The following is a 16,526-nucleotide window of genomic DNA, read 5'->3' as shown; positions in this document are numbered from 1 at the left end:
AAACCACATGTGGCTCTTTTACAGTTAAAGTGATGCTTTGTGGCTAGAATTAGTATTAATCTGAAGTTTTACAAAGCTATACAAATTGTTGAAAGAATTTCAAAACTAGTTTTCGCTTTTAATGAGTGAACCTAATAGTGTGAGAGTGAGACCTATAGAAAGAGAAGCTTGCAGATGCACATTATATCAGGAAATTGCATCATTCTGTATTCAGGTGTTGTTCTGTGTGGACCTCATGTGCTCACGATCTCCCTACATTCCATAGAATACAGGCTGTGTTTACTGTTCATAAATCATATTTGAATAGTTTTAGATTTAAGTGTTAACCCAATGTAAATGTCGTGGATAATAATGCCATGTTCAAATGATAAGAAATGCAAGTATGAAGAAGAAAACCAAAGTTTTAAGCCAGAATAGGAGGAAAATTTTGCATTCACTCTTAATGGTGGCAAACCCCTGTACCTTATCTGCAATGCATCGTTCACTCAGTCCAAAGCAAGAAACTTGAAATGTCATTACGAAACAAATCGTAGGAATTTTTCATCTAAATACTCTCCTGAATCAGAATTAAGGAAAAACAAGCTAACTGCATTAACATTATGCCTAAACAGTCAACAGACGCTACTTTCTATGCTCAGTAAGAAGAAAAGGAGTACTTGTGGCACCTTACAGACTAACAAATTTATTTGAGCATAAGCTTTCGTGAGCTACAGCTCACTTCATCGGATGCATTCAGTGGAAAATACAGTGGGGAGATTTATATACACAGAGAACATGAAACAATGGGGCGGGGGGAGAAAACCTTTTTTAGTGATAATCAAGGTGGGCCATTTCCAGCAGTTGACAAGAACTTCTGAGGAAGGGCGGGGGGGATAAACATGGGGAAATAGTTTTACTTCGTGTAATGACACATCCACTCCCAGTCTCTATTCAAGCCTAAGTTACTTGTATCCAGTTTGCAAATTAATTCCAATTCAGCAGTCTCTCATTGGAGTCTGTTTTTGAAGTTTTTTTGTTGAAGAATTGTCACTTTTAGGTCTCTAATCAAGTAACCAGAGAGATTGAAGTGTTCTTGGACTGGTTTTTGAATGTTATAATTCTTAAAGTCTGATTTGTGTCCATTTATTCTTTTACATAGAGACTGTCCAGTTTGACCAATGTACATGGCAGAGGGGCATTGCTGGCACATGATGGTATATGTCACATTGGTGGATGTGTAGGTGAACGAGCCTCTGATAGTGTGGCTGATGTGATTAGGCTGATGTGATTAGGCATAGGGCCCACCTTGATTATCATTACAAAAGGTTCCCCCCCACCCCGCTCTCCTGCTGGTATTAGCTCATCTTAAGTGATCACTCTCCTTATAGTGTGTATGGTAACACCCACTGTTTCATGTTCTCTGTGTATATAAATCTCCCCACTGTATTTTCCACTGCATGCATCCGATGAAGTGAGCTGTAGCTCATGAAAGCTTATGCTCAAATAAATTTGTTAGTCTCGAAGGTGCCACAAGTACTCCTTTTCTTTTTGCAAATACAGACTAACATGGCTGCTACTCTGAAACCTGTCATTATGCTCAGTAAGGAAGCTAACACAACAAAGCTAGTTTATATCACTCATGTTAAACATCCATATTCAGATGATGAATTTGTTAAGAAGAATATTGCAGAAGTGGTTGCAATTTTAGATCCAAACACAAAACTTCAATGACTAATAAAGCAAATTCCAATTTTCTGCCATGCTACGGAGAGGCAGATCTCCCAGATCAGTGGAGATGTTGCAAGCAACATACAAAACAATCTAAAGAATTCTCTAGTGTTCAGCCTAACTCTCAACTAATCTGCAGATATACAAGATAAACTAGCGATATTTGTTCGCCATGTTTCCACGGCTGCAGTTGTGAAAGAAGAAATGTTGGAGTTGGTGGCGCTAAAAGAAACAGTGTTGCTATAAAGAACACACTTTACAAAGCATTGACAAATGCTGATTAACCTCTGGATAAACTTGTCAGTATTGCAAATGATGGAGCACCTGCAACGGTGGGGAAAAAATGTAGGCCTTATCGGACTCTTGAAAAGTAATTCCAAATTTCCTGAGTTGATCCCTGTTCATTGCATGGTCTCTCATGAACATTTGGCAGGTAGATACTTCAAGCACAAAAAGCACAAAAATGTTATGAAAATGATCCTAGAAATTGTCAATTTCATCCGCTTGAATGGGAAGACTCATTGACAGTTCAAAAATGTCATTGAAGAGCTTGATCTTGAAGATAAACCTAACGATGTCTCTTTCTACTGTATTGTGAAGTGGTTATCAACTAGCAATGTCTTAAATAGATTTGTTGGAGCCTATCCGTGCTTTCCTTGAAGAAAAGGAAAAGTCCTATCCACAATGGGTGCAGGATCTGATATTTTTCACTGATATTATACAGCATCTGCAAAGTTTCAACTTGGCGCTACAAGGGAAGGATAAGAGTATTTCTGATCTTACTCAGTCTTCAGCTTCCAGAACAAGTTAAAGCTTCTGCAAAGAGACATAGTGTCAAGGAATTTCAACCGCTTTCCCCATCTCATGATTAGGGTAAACACATTCCCTGAAATCAAAGTAGATCACAAACATGAGGAATACAGAGGTAAATTACAAGGACTGCTTGATTACTTTTGGGTCAGGTTTGAAGACGCGCAGAAGTTGAGATCCTGCTTCACCTTTCTTGTAAGCCCATTCATGGTTGATGTGATCAGCAATGGCTGTCTGATTCTCAAAACCATGGTTATGGAAACATCTACTGTAGAAATGGAACTATTGGAACTCCAGGAGAACCAGACTCTAAAGATGATGCATAAATCAGTCTACAGTTGAGTTCTGGAAGCAAGTGTCAGGAATGAAGTATCCTCAACTCAAGAAGACTAGTGTGTGACTAGTTCAAAAATTAACTAGACAAGTTCATGGAGGATAGGTCCATCAATGGCTATTAGCCAAGATGGATGGGGATAGCGTCCCTAGCCTCTGTCTGCCAGCAGCTGGGAATGGGCAACAGGGGATGGATAACTTGATTATTACCTGTTCTGTTCATAGTCTCTGGGGCACCTGGCATTGGCCACAGTCAGAAGACAGAACACTGAGCTAGATGAATCTTAGGTCTGACCCATTATGGCTGTTCTTATGTTCTCATTTCAAATTTCAGCACAACATACTACTATAAATCGCTTTACTTTGTGATGAAGTTTGTAAAATTGAAACATTGTGCAGTCCTTCCAAATCAACATCAGACCAAGCTCCTCCATCCACCTTGACAGCATATCAACCAGATTTCCAAAGCCTTACAACCAGGATGGAGACCAACAAGGCCTCTAGCTCTAGCAGTAATCAGCCGTGATACAATAAATGAGATGTTAATATTTTTAAAAAATGCATGTGTAAAGGTTGTGTGTGTCTTGAGGCTTTCAAACTTCTGAAGATTATCATATGTGGCTTGGAGGGTCAATAAATTTGGCCATCCCTGTTCTATGCTGTCATATGGCCCTAGTAGGGTAACATTAGCAGGGGTCCCCACATAGAGTTCTCAGCTCAGTTGGGTGGGTCTGAGTCCTCCCTACTGTGAGACAGACCCACCCCACCTGGAGACAGAGTGATTGTCTGGGTAGGTTACCACCTACTGAAAGAGAAGTGGTGGTGTGCCCCTCCAATCCAGATGATGGCTCCTTGGGTAGTCCTTTCACCATGAGGAGGGCCCGTGCCAACACATGGGGGCTAAGGTCATGGGGTCCCAATCTGGGGTGTGCTAAGTGCCCTGGACTTTTTGATTTGAAGCATAAACCAACCTCTGGTGGGTGATGGTCAGAAATAAAGTTCTCCTATAAACAAGTTACTCCATAATTGTCCTCATCAGGTGTTCCAGGCACCTTCCACTGTTGGTGCTGGCCACAGCTGGAGATGTGGTATCAGACTAGTTGGCCTGATTTGCTGTGGCCTATGTTTATGTTTGTGTCCTATTTGTTGTGTCCTATTTGTTATGGCCTATGTCCTATGTTTATCTGTTCCTATCCTCCTCAGGGCCTTTTCTCCCACTGCAGGGTATACATCATCTCCATTGACGTCAAAGGAAGATAAGCATAAGCTGCAATGAAGCACTGGCTTTTTTATTTCTGTAGCCATTAGATATTTTGTTTGAGTAATTCTGGGAGATGAATTACCAGACCCACTTCCTTGTGTGAGGGTAATGGCTGCTTCTCATGAGAACTCCCAAACTGGGGAACATTTTACTGCAGTACCCCTCCAGTCCCTTCCTGTTGTCAGGGCCATGCACCACTATCGAAAAGTACACCCTCAACCATCCCTGTACATCAGCGAGAGAGTGTAGTTTGCGGAGTGCTAACGTGTATGTTCTACTCCCCTAAGTTGAACAGCATACATCTTTCCCCTTTGCATTTAATTTTGCATGACATGGGAAAATAATACTCCGTTTGTAAATATAATGAATGGTGGTGGTTTCAGAATTCCTCCCATTCTCAGATATATAACACTTTATGCCTACAAACTTTGTCACTGTTTCTGTAACACTGCAAATTAAAAAATAGTGGTTTCTTTTTTAATCTGTAAATTCTAAAAACCATGAAGGTGCATTATCCCCAACATTAATGTTTCTGTAACAGAAGAAAAGCATCATGTAATGTGATTTGATGCACAACAAATTAATGCATTTTGACGGGATGCACTGATTGACCGATGGCTGTTGATGTAATTGTGGGACAGGTAGCCTGAATTCTGAAAGATTATCTGAGGAGATAAGGAATTGGCTAAAAGAGGGTATTTGTAATTGTCTGCAAGTGACATCTCCAGATGACTCAATAACCTCTAGAAATGGGCTATTTCAAATAGGTTTGTAAGCCACTGTGATTGTTTTCTGCCTGTGTTGTTGAGCACATTGAATGCTTCCCTCATTTATTTGATTCAGGGTTGGGTGAACTATGCACATTTCTTTAAAATCTATTTTTTGTGGTTTTGGGAGTTTGAAAAACTAGTCCAATTTGCAGACATGTTTTCCCCTATAATTTAATCACATGGGGTATGATTTTTCCTTTCACACCAGTTTTATACTGGTGCAACTTCACTGATTTCTCTGGACAACGAAAAGATTGTGCTGTGATCTAGGGACAGAAAAAAACTCCCCAAAAGATTGCCTGGGACAAGCAGAGGGCCTGTATGCAGTATATACCCTATACTGTTTTTTATTAGAATTTCTCTCTCCCCCTCTGCTTTACTCTCTCACAGTCTCTGGGCCTGAATGCGTTTAGTTACATGGTTCTAACTCCCAATGTACACCAGTGCAAGTGAGAGAAGATTGAAGCCCTTGTCATGTTTCATATTGGACATTCTCCACTCACTTTCCCAGCCTATACTTTTCATGGGATTTCATATTCTCCTCCAAACCTAATGGATGCATGATAATTTTTTGCAGTGATTCTCTCCAGCTCAGGATGTTTGAGTTGGTTAAAACTAGGCCAAACATCTTAGCCAATCAGATCTCTATTTGTTATTATTTTAGGCTTTAGTTTTAGGTTTTGGAAGTAAAGGTCCTTTTAGTAAATGTGTGGGTCAGTAGTGTCTAGCGGTGTGTGTGTGTGTTTAAACCATCCTTTTTATTGCCTTGTATTCCCTGTTACAAAATGATCAACTTCTCTTAAATTAAAATAGGTCTCTGTTTTGGTGCCAATAACATAGACAATAGTGAAGTACAAATCTGCCCAGCCAATCAAATCATCATTCATGATATCTGTAGAGTGCTTAGACAATTTATGTCTCATGCTAACTGTGCAATGGGTCAAAATACTTCCAAGCCCTTAAAAATTCAGGGTCTAGCTAGTTCTGTGACCTAAAGTTTATCCTTAATTTTTTCATGAGCCAATGTGTCACCCACCTATGGATAAAAGAAACACTTATGCCATACCATTAAGTGCAGTTTCTGATTGCCAGCTCAGGCCGTATACCAAATATTGTATCTATCAAGTTCTTACATGTTGTCATTTTGAAACTTCCATTTAAATGCAAATTCTGACATTTAAATAGAGTCCTCATGTGCTTTATTACACCATAATTACTGTTTCCCATCTCACCAGACACAAGTATAAGGCCACAGGTCACTTTACTAGCCCTCTGAAATGGCAAATGAAATCAAGAAGTCATCATCTGCTGCTCTTCTGAGTGACACACATTTGTTAGGGGAGATCTCAGGATGGAGCTGAACAGTGCCCTAAAACCTATTTGCTCCACATACTTACAAAAACAAAATAATTAAAAAAAACCCAGCAGACACTTACTTTCCCTATTCAGGTTTTTTTTGAAAGGTAATGACTTGAACAGCATTCAGAACAGCACTATTTTCAAAGGAACTGTTCTTTTCTGAGTAAGAGTGGGAAGGTTGTTCCATTAATCCCTCAGGAGAGGGGAAACAGGAGACACCAGCATTAAGGGAGCACAGATAAAACATTAAGAGACTGTATGATCCCCTCTTAATATCCATAATGGCAGAGTTTCATCTAGCACACTGTCTAGCCTATCAATGTGCAATGGTAACAGAAGAGAGTGCTATATGTATCAGTTGTCAACTTTCACGTGGTAAATAAGCACCCCAACTTTCACAATAAGCCAAAAATCAAGCTAATCCCATTTCAAAACAAGGCCAAAACAAGCCAATCCCTCAGAACCCCAACACTCTATGTGACTAGATCCCCTGGCGTGCAGTCTGGGACTGCGGTGGGCCCGCTGTGCACCCCTGACTCTCTCCCCCTCTTGCCCCTGCTTGCCAGGAGCCGATCAAAAAGGAAAAAAAAGAAGCAACAAGCTACAAGCCAAAAAAATAGTCAATAAGCAACTTGCAAGCCAGTTAAGCCAAAAACAAGCCCAATTTCTGTGTTTTTTCCACGGGTTTGGCATGTCTGATATGCATGTCAGTCTTTCATTGTCCTGTCATTAAAGGGTCTGCCTGATAACCTAACAACAGCATGGGTACCTGCAAGCAAAGAGTAACTACCAGTCCATTCAGTGAATTGTCATGACAAGCTATATAAGGGTTGCCAAAGCTATAAGAAAAAAGCCAGACACCTCAGATGTCTGTCAGGGCAGCCTGAGCCACCCAGGATGGAGACACATTGTTGGATTCAGGATCTGGGTCCGGGTCAGCACTGTCCATGTTTGCTATGTAGTGTGATGCAGTCTCCCAGGCCAGGCACAAATTTATTTCTACAGGCTGTGGAGATAGGATTGTGAAAGATTACAATTTAGAGAGGCTCCTTCATAAGGGACAGTACTATGAATGTAGGAATTTTGAGACATGCCCTGGAAGCAGGGATTGGAGAGCAAAGGTTAGCCGTGTACAGCCATTCACCAGAGATGCTCTATTTTTTTTTTTTTTAAATAAAGGTCTCATTCCTTTTTCATTCACTGGTTTGTTGTTTAATTAACTCTGAATGCGAAAGACATTGCAGTAATTTTGAGGTTAACTCCTGAGTTTGAAGATGAAAACAGAGGACAGGGGAACACATGGATCAGCAAATAAAGAAGAACAAAGCCTTTTGTATATAGTTTATCAGCACAATAAACTGAGAGAGCAATACAGCAGTGCACAGACAATCCAGGAAGTTTTTAGAAAATGTAGGGGACAATTTCCTGGTGCAAGTGCTGGAGGAACCAACTAGGGGCAGAGCTCTTCTTGACCTGCTGCTCACAAACTGGGACGAACTAGTAGGGGAAGCTAAAGTGGATGGGTACCTGGGGGGCAGTGACCATGAGATGGTCGAGTTCAGGATCCTGACACAAGGAAGAAAGCAAAGCAGCAGAATATGGACCCTGGACTTCAGAAAAGCAGACTTTGACTCCCTCAGGGGACTGATGGGCAAGATCCCCTGGGAGAATAACATGAGGGGGAAAGGAGTCCAGGAGAGCTGGCTGTATTTTAAACACTCCTTATTGAGGTTACAGGGACAAACCATCCCAATGTGAGGAAAGAATAGTAAATATGGCAGGCGACCAGTCTGGCTTAACAGTGAAATCCTTGCTGATCTTAAATACAAAAAAGAAGCTTACAAGAAGTGGAAGGTTGGACGAATGACCAGGGATGAATATAAAAATATTGCTCGGGCATGCAGAGTGAAATCAGGAAGGCCAAATCACACCTGGAGTTGCAGCTAGCAAGAGATGTTAAGAGTAACAAGAAGGGTTTCTTCAGTTATGTTAGCAACAAGAAGAAAGTCAAGGAAAGTGTGGGCCCCTTACTGAATGAGGGAGGCAACCTAGTGACAGAGGATGTGGAAAAAGCTAATGTACTCAATGCTTTTTTTGCCTCTGTCTTCACGAAGAAGGTCAGCTCCCAGACTACTGTGCTGAGCAGCACATCATGGGGAGGAGAAAGAAGTAGTTCGGAACTATTTAGAAAAGCTGGACATGCACAAGTCCATGGGGCCAGATGCGTTGCACCCGAGAGTGCTAAAGGAGTTGGCGGATGTGATTGCAGAGCCATAGGCCATTATCTTTGAAAACTGATGGTGATTGGGAGAAGTCCCGGACGACTGGAAAAAGGCTAATGTAGTGCCCATCTTTAAAAAAGAGAAGAAGGAGGATCCTGGGAACTACAGGCCAGTCAGCCTCACCTCGGTCCCTGGAAAAATCATGGAGCAGGTCCTCAAGGAATCAATTCTGAAGCCCTTAGAGGAGAGGAAAGTGATCAGGAACAGTCAGCATGGATTCACCAAGGGAAAGTCATGCCTGACTATTCTAATTGCCTTCTGTGACGAGATAACTGGCTCTGTGGATGAAGGAAAAGCAGTGGATGTATTGTTTCTTGACTTTAGCAAAGCTTTTGACACGGTCTCCCACAGTATTCCTGTCAGCAAGTTAAAGAAGTATGGGCTGGATGAATGGACTCTATAAGGTGGATAGAAAGTTGGCTAAATTGTCGGGCTCAACGGGTAGTGATCAATGGCTCCATGTCTAGTTGGCAGCCGGTATCAAGTGGAGTGCCCCAAGGGTCGGTCCTGGGGCCGGTTTTGTTCAATATCTTCATAAATGATCTGGAGGATGGTGTGGATTGCACCCTCAGCAAGTTTGCAGATGACACTAAACTGGGAGGAGTGGTAGATACGCTGGAGGGTAGGGATAGGATACAGAGGGCCCTAGACAGATCAGAGGATTGGGCCAAAAGAAATCTGATGAGGTTCAACAAGGACAAGTGCAGAGTCCTGCACTTAGGATGGAAGAATCCCATGGACTGCTACAGACTATGGACCAAATGGCTAGGCAGCAGTTCTGCAGAAAAGGACCTAGAGGTTACAGTGGAGGAGAAGCTGGATATGAGTCAACAGTGTGCCCTTGTTGCCAAGAAGGGCAATGGCATTTTGGGATGTATAAGTAGGGGCATTGCCAGCAGATCGAGGGACGTGATCATTCCCCTCTATTCGACACTGGTGAGGCCTCATCTGGAGTACTGTGTCCAGTTTTGGGTCCCACACTACAAGAATGATGTGGAAAAATTGGAAAGAATCCAGCGGAGGGTAACAAAAATGATTAGGGGACTGGAACACATGAGTTATGAGGAGAGGCTGAGGGAACTGGGGATGTTTAGACTACGGAAGAGAAGAATGAGGGGGGATTTGATAGCTGCTTTCAACTACCTGAAAGGGGGTTCCAAAGAGGATGGCTCTAGACTGTTCTCAGTGGTAGCAGATGACAGAACATGGAGTAATGGTCTCAAGTTGCAGTGGGGGAGATTTAGGTTGGATATTAGGAAAAACTTTTTCACTAGGAGGGTGGTGAAACACGAATGTGGTACCTAGGGAGGTGGTGGAATCTCCTTCCTTAGAAGTTTTTAAGGTCAGGCTCGACAAAGCCCTGGCTGGGATAATTTAATTGGGGATCGGTCCTGCTTTGAGCAGGGAGTGGGACTAGATGACCTCCTGAGGTCCCTTCCAACCCTGATATTCTATGATTCTATGATTCTAATAGTAGCTTGACAAGCTTCAGAACGGAGGAAAGCCAAAAATGGACGTCTTGCAAAGTCCATCCAATCTGCAATTGTCAGGCTATCGCAGAGAACTGGAAAAAAAATTCCGACAGAGAACTGAATTGTATTATAGTGGCCACAGGGGCAGAGGAGAAAAATGGTAAAATGAAATAATCAGTCTTTTTGCATGTTGCTGGGGAGGAAGCATTGGATATCTATAACAACTTCAAGTTTGAAGAAGGTGAAAGCATGAAGTTAAATAAAATACTGACTAAATTTGAGGAACATTGCATGCCAAAAAGGAATGAGATGTTTGAGAAAGACACACTTTTTACTCTGCATGCAAAAAACTGATGATACCATAGAGCAATATGTTGCACAATTAAGGAGACTCAGTAACACCTGTGATTTTTGTGAGCTGATAGAGTCTCTGGTCAGAGATAGAATCACTATGGCATTAAAGGCAATGTGTTGAGAGTGACTGCTCCATGAAGGAGAGTTAACTTTAAAAAAATTTTCCAGGTATTCAGGGCAGCAGAAACTGTGAAAGCACAAGTCAAAGAGCTGAATTCACCAGAAGGGGTTATCCATGTAGTGAGTACAAAAGGATATAGCCAGAAAAGGTCACATTAAAAAGTGTTTCACCTGTTATGAAAGCAACTACTAGCAGGGAGAGTGGATAGAGACAGTTATGTGGACAGCGTGGATCTCAGCATGACCCCAAACAATGTTTTGCCTTTGGGAAGCTCTGTCATAAGTGTGGGGAAAATAATTAGTTTGCAAAATGCTGCAGATCCCAAATGCAGAAAAGCCAAGTGCCTGCAGCTGAAGATGCCCTGGTTGAGGAATTTTAAATAGATGTGCTGGGGTTGAGCAAAACTGATGAGCGGGACTTAGGATACTGATGATGATGGTGAATGAAACAATTATTCCACTCAGACTGGACACAGCAGCTCAGATTAATATCATGTCTGAACAAGATTATGAGAGACTGAAAATAAGACCAAAGCTGGGACCAACAAAAATAAAAGTAACTGGTTATTCTGGAACAGCTATACCAGTGAATGGGAGGTGGATTGCTAGCATCAAATATAAAAAACACCACGTACAAATTCCCATTCACTGTAGTACCAAAGGAGGTGACTGATTTTAGACATGGCCACCTGTGAAAAACTCAGTCTGGTAAAATGGGTGCTCTTATTAAAAAATCATACTGTCTATAAGGCACTCATCTGGGAATATCATAATCTTTTTCAAGCGTTAGGTTGCTTGCAGGGTGAACATACAATCCAGGTAGACAAGCATGTCCATCCGTGTAAAAAGGTACCATTTGCACTCTGATAAACTCAAGGCTGAGCTCTCAAGGATGGAAGCAATGCAAGCAATACAATACATTGAGGAGCCAGTGGAATGTGTGAGCTTCCTAGTAATTGTGAAGAAAAATGATGGCCACCTACTCATACACTGAGATATCCTCATCTGGGCCTCAACTAAAGAGGAACATGAGTTCAGACTGGAAAAATCTTCGGTGCAACTATAGCTGGAAATTTTAAACTAAATAAGGAGAAATGTGTTTTAGGGATTACAGAACTGACTTTTGTGAGCTATTATATCCAATGAAGGTGTAAAACCTGATAAGAGGAAGGTTTCAGCCACTGAAATGATGCCATGTTCCCAGTCAAAGATGCCCAATGGCTTCAGGGAATGATGAATTATCTCTGAAAATTCATACCTAATCTAGCTACAAAAGCAGCGGTTTTGAGGATACTCCTAGAAAATAAAAATGAATGGTACTGAGGTGCAGGACAGGAGGAATCATGGAAAGATTTGAAACGAAAACTGATGCAAGAGCCTGTGTTGAAGTTCTAGGTATCAAGCAAGCCTATTACAATTTGCTTCACAGTCTGGATTAGGTGCAATGAATATACAGCGCCACGATTGTTGACGATCAGTGGCATACACGTCCAAATCATGGACTGATGCAGAAACCTGATATGTGCAGATTGAGAAGGAGCTTTTAAGAATATAATATGCCTGTGAGCAATTCAGTCAATATATTTACGTCCAGACAATGGATGCTGAAAAGAACCACCAGCCCTTGATAGCATTATCTGGCAAACTGCTAAATGATTGTACCTTAAGGATACAAAGAATTATGATAAAGCTGCAAAAGTATGATTTGGTTGTGACCCGCATACCCAGTAAATTCCTTGTAAGCCCTGTGCCCTGAAGCCTACATGCAAAGGGGGGGGGGGTAACTGAGTGCCCAACTACACTTAAAATGCTGCCTTGGCACAGCTGCGCCGCTTGAGCATGTTACTGAAGCTGTTCTATGCTAATAAGAGAGCTCTCTCTCATCAGCAACATTCATTCACCTCCCTGAGAGGTGGTAGCTATGTCAGCAGGAGAAGCTCTCCTGCCGAGATAGAGCAGGCTACATGGGGGGGGGGGGGGGCGGGGGGTAGGTCGGTATAACTACGTTGCTCAACGGGGTGGATTTTCCACCTCCTCAGTGACCTAGTTATACCGATAAAGGTCTGTAGTGTAGACCATACCCAAGTGAGATGAGCTCTGATGAGAGCTGATGGAGAGTAAGGGGAGTTGTCTCAGTGAGGCGGCAACTCTTTTAAATATCATTTGTGTGCTGTGCTGTCATCTACTGGAGAGCAAGGGGAGTCGACTGACTGAGGCGGGACCTCATTTGCATATTAACTGCAGGTAGTTTGGGTAAATTAGGGTGTAATTTGACTAAGTGATGTTCTTGAGACCCATGTCTCCGAGAATACCCTGTTGGAAACTGTCAAGGTTCCTTCCCCACTCTGAACTCTAGGGTACAGATGTGGGGAGCTGCATGAAAGACCCCCTAAGCTTATTCTTACCAGCTTAGGTTAAAACTTCCCCAAGGTACAAACTTTGCCTTGTCCTTGAACCCTATGATGCCACCACCAAGCGTATTAAACAAAGAACAGGGAAAGAGCCCACTTGGAGATGTCTTCCTGCCGTAAAATATCCCCCCCCCAAGCCCTACACCCCCTTTCCTGGGGAAGGCTTGATAAAAATCCTCACCAATTTGCATAGGTGAACACAGACCCAAACCCTTGGATCTTAAGAACAATGAAAAAGCAATCAGGTTCTTAAAAGAAGAATTTTAATTAAAGAAAAAGTAAAAGAATCACCTCTGTAAAATCAGCATGGTAAATACCTTACAGGGTAATCAGATTCAAAACACAGAGAATCCCTCTAGGCAAAACCTTAAGTTATAAAAAGACACAAAAACAGGAATATACATTCCATTCAGCACAGCTATTTTACCAGCCTTTAAACAAAAGAAAATCTTACGCATTTCTAGCTAGATTGCTTATTAACTTTTTACAGGAGTTCTGAGATGTTCCCGGCAAAAGCAGCACACAGAGAGACAGAGCCTTTGTCCCCCGCCAGCTTTGAAAGTATCTTGTCTCTTCATTGGTCATTTTGGTCAGGTGCCAGCGAGGTTATCTTAGCTTCTTAACCCTTTACAGGTGAAAGGGGTTTGCCTCTGACCAGGAGGGATTTTATAGTTCTGTATACAGAAAGGTGGTTACCCTTCCCTTTATAGTTATGACAGAAACCTGCCTGGACAATGACTGGATATGGGGTCACCCTGATGAAAACTGATCTTTGCCCAGGTGGGGTGATAGGGCCCAGACCATGCTAAGGGGCAAAGGGGGAGAGAGAGAGAGAGAACTTTTTCTGCCTTGTTGCAGGGAATAATGGTCTGGCTGGTAGGAGCTCTGATGGATTCCTGAAACCACTGATCCCCTTGACTCTGAAAGAGCTGAGCTAAGAGCTATAATTGCCTTCTGTGGGCAGCCCTTGCCAGAGATTCCAGTTGTCTAGCCTGTGGCAAGTAGAATTTCTGGTCACCTGAGCAGCAGGCAGAACAAACCAGCAGGTGGATTCACCCACAGACCACAGTTTCCAGCAGGAGAGCAGCAGGGTGAGAGCAGCTGCGTGCACTGCAGCGGCAGCAGAGGAATTCATAGAAACCATCTACTTCAGCCTAACAACTCCAGTGAGGTCTCCTTGTCCTGGCTGCTGAAATCACCATAGCAGGACAGGCAGGAGAGCCCTAGGGCTCCCTACGAAACAGGGACTGTGATTTTCCTGGACTCCGGGAACCACAAATTGAGGCTGGGTGTCAGAACAAACTGCTTCAGTCATTCAGGGTCCAATTGTTTGGACTGTGGCCTATGTACCTTGAGGAGACTGGTGATGGAAGGTGTTAAATTGTAAATATTTGACTCAGTTTAAGCTGGCCTTTCCCTGTTCTCCACACTCCCCCCTCCCCCCAAGTTCATTTAAATTTCTTTGCTTGCAAGTGGGTACAGCTTTGCCTGGCAAAGGCACCCAGAGCAATTATACGGTGGGGGCTTGAGCCAAACTTGAAGAAAATCCCCTAAAATAAGGACCTGGCCCTTGTTACTGCTGATGCATTGGTAGAAGGGTTACACCACATTTACTGCTGATGCAATTTCCAGAGCGGTGACTCCCACTCTGAAACCAACACCTCAGAGACAGAGATACAAACCTATGCAGATCCAATTATAAAATCAATTCTTGTAGCTAACAAAAAACCTGTCACATATATGAGGGGACACAGACAATAACAAATCATTGGGGATCCTTAAGAAGTCATAACTAGGGTAGCCAGAGGAAATAAGCAGTTTGCTGTCCAATTATAAGAGACTATTGGAACTGCAGACATGAATTTACTAGATTAGATAGGGTGATTTTCAAGGGCTAAAAGTTTGTAATACCAATGAAATGCTACATGAGGGTCATTTAGGAATTGAGAAGTGCAAACAATGAGCACAAGAGGTGATGTGTTGGCCATGGATCAATCATGACATTACTAATGTGGGTGGCCCTGCTTCACACGCAGGGCCACCCACATTGGCCCAGTGCAGGATTGATACATCCTGTCACACAATCATCTGGCATCCCTGTTGGATCAGGCAATTGCAGTTAGGGGGACTCGGGGCTCCTGGTGGGGCCTAGTAAAGACTCCATCTATGACTCCTGAGCCTCCTGGCTGAGGCAAACCATCACAGCTGGGGCTTTGACCCTCTGGGCAGGGTAAAGCCAACAAACAGCCAGCAGCCCCTGGGGCAGGGCAGAGCCAATGCTCAGTCTCTAGTCTCCTGAGCCTCTTGGCTAGGGCAAACAATAGCAGTTAGGGGGCTCTGACCCTCTAGGCAAGGCAGGGCAAACAGTCAGTCTGTAGCCCCTGAGCAGGGAAAAGCAAAGTCTATGACCCTTGGGTCTCCTGGCTGGGGCAGCCAATAGCAGTGTGGGGGCTTCTAACCCTTTAGGCAGGGCAGAGCAAACAATCATTCTGTAGCCCCTGGATGAAGCAGGGCAAACAATCAGTCTATGGCTGTAGCCCTCAATAACCACACCTAGTGGCAAGTGTGTATGTGTGTGTGGGGAGGGGAAGTAGAGGAACCCGGGCCCACCTTACTGCACTGGGTTCCAACCCAGGACTTCATGAAGCCAGGAAATTCCCAGTTAAGGGTTCAAGCATTGGCTTCTAATGTATTCCCTGGGTCACTTTCTACCGCAAGGCACATCTCAGGCACCTCATCAGCTGGTAGTGATTCGGTGTCTGTAGGTCTCCACAGTCGGCTGGTTGTCTGCAACGTAATCTGGGTCTGTGGTTCCCACCTCTTGGACAGTCACAGGCGCCTCTGCAGGAGCCTGCAGCACACATCCTTCCTTCTCCTCAGCCAGGCCCAACTGAGCCGGGCTGCCTCCTTTTATTTGTCCCTTCCCCCTGGAGCATGCGGTGTGGTCTCCTGGGCCCATAGTGATTGGTCAGGCCCTGTTGGCCCAGTGCTGGGTTGATACATCCCCTTACAGGGGGAGGAATCTGTGCCAGTCCTTTACCTTTGGCAGAGGAAGTTTTCAATGTCAGTACCCTATCTGCATTTGCATCCTTCCCCCTCCACACCAGCTCATGTGCACTGGCCAACTGCCATTCTGAGGGGTGGCTCCATCTAGTCCCTTTTCCTTGTGCCACCCACTTGCCATCCACCTGCATTGGAGGGAGAACATGGCACTGCAGAGGCTGCTCTCCCTAGTGCACAGTCTCCAGTGATGCCTGTAACCCAGACAGGGGTGCAAGGAGGATCCTTATGGCCCCTCAGGACACTGCATGGGCACATGGTATGATCCACAGTCTCACCCGTATGTAGTATTTCCTGTTCCTGCCTTAGTTAATGGCTAGCATCAAACACTGCTGTTCATGTTGTCAAATATATACCTCAAACAGGAATGTGGAACTTCCCCAGAAAGAAAGGGAGTACTTTGGCATATGCTCAAATAAATTGGTTGCTCTAAGGTGCCACAAGTACTCCCTTTCTTTTTGCGAATACAGACTAACATGGCTGCTACTCTGGAACTTCCCCAAGTTAACCTGCATTTTTGTGCTCTTTAATGCTACTTTAATGCAGTAAAAATTGCATGATATTGTGTGTGCATCTGTAGGACCATT

This window comes from Lepidochelys kempii, chromosome 4 (genome assembly GCF_965140285.1).
Source record: "Lepidochelys kempii isolate rLepKem1 chromosome 4, rLepKem1.hap1, whole genome shotgun sequence".
Lineage (NCBI taxonomy): Eukaryota > Metazoa > Chordata > Testudines > Cheloniidae > Lepidochelys > Lepidochelys kempii.
The sequence above is the reverse complement of the archived record's forward strand: the minus strand, read 5'-3'. Positions refer to the sequence as shown.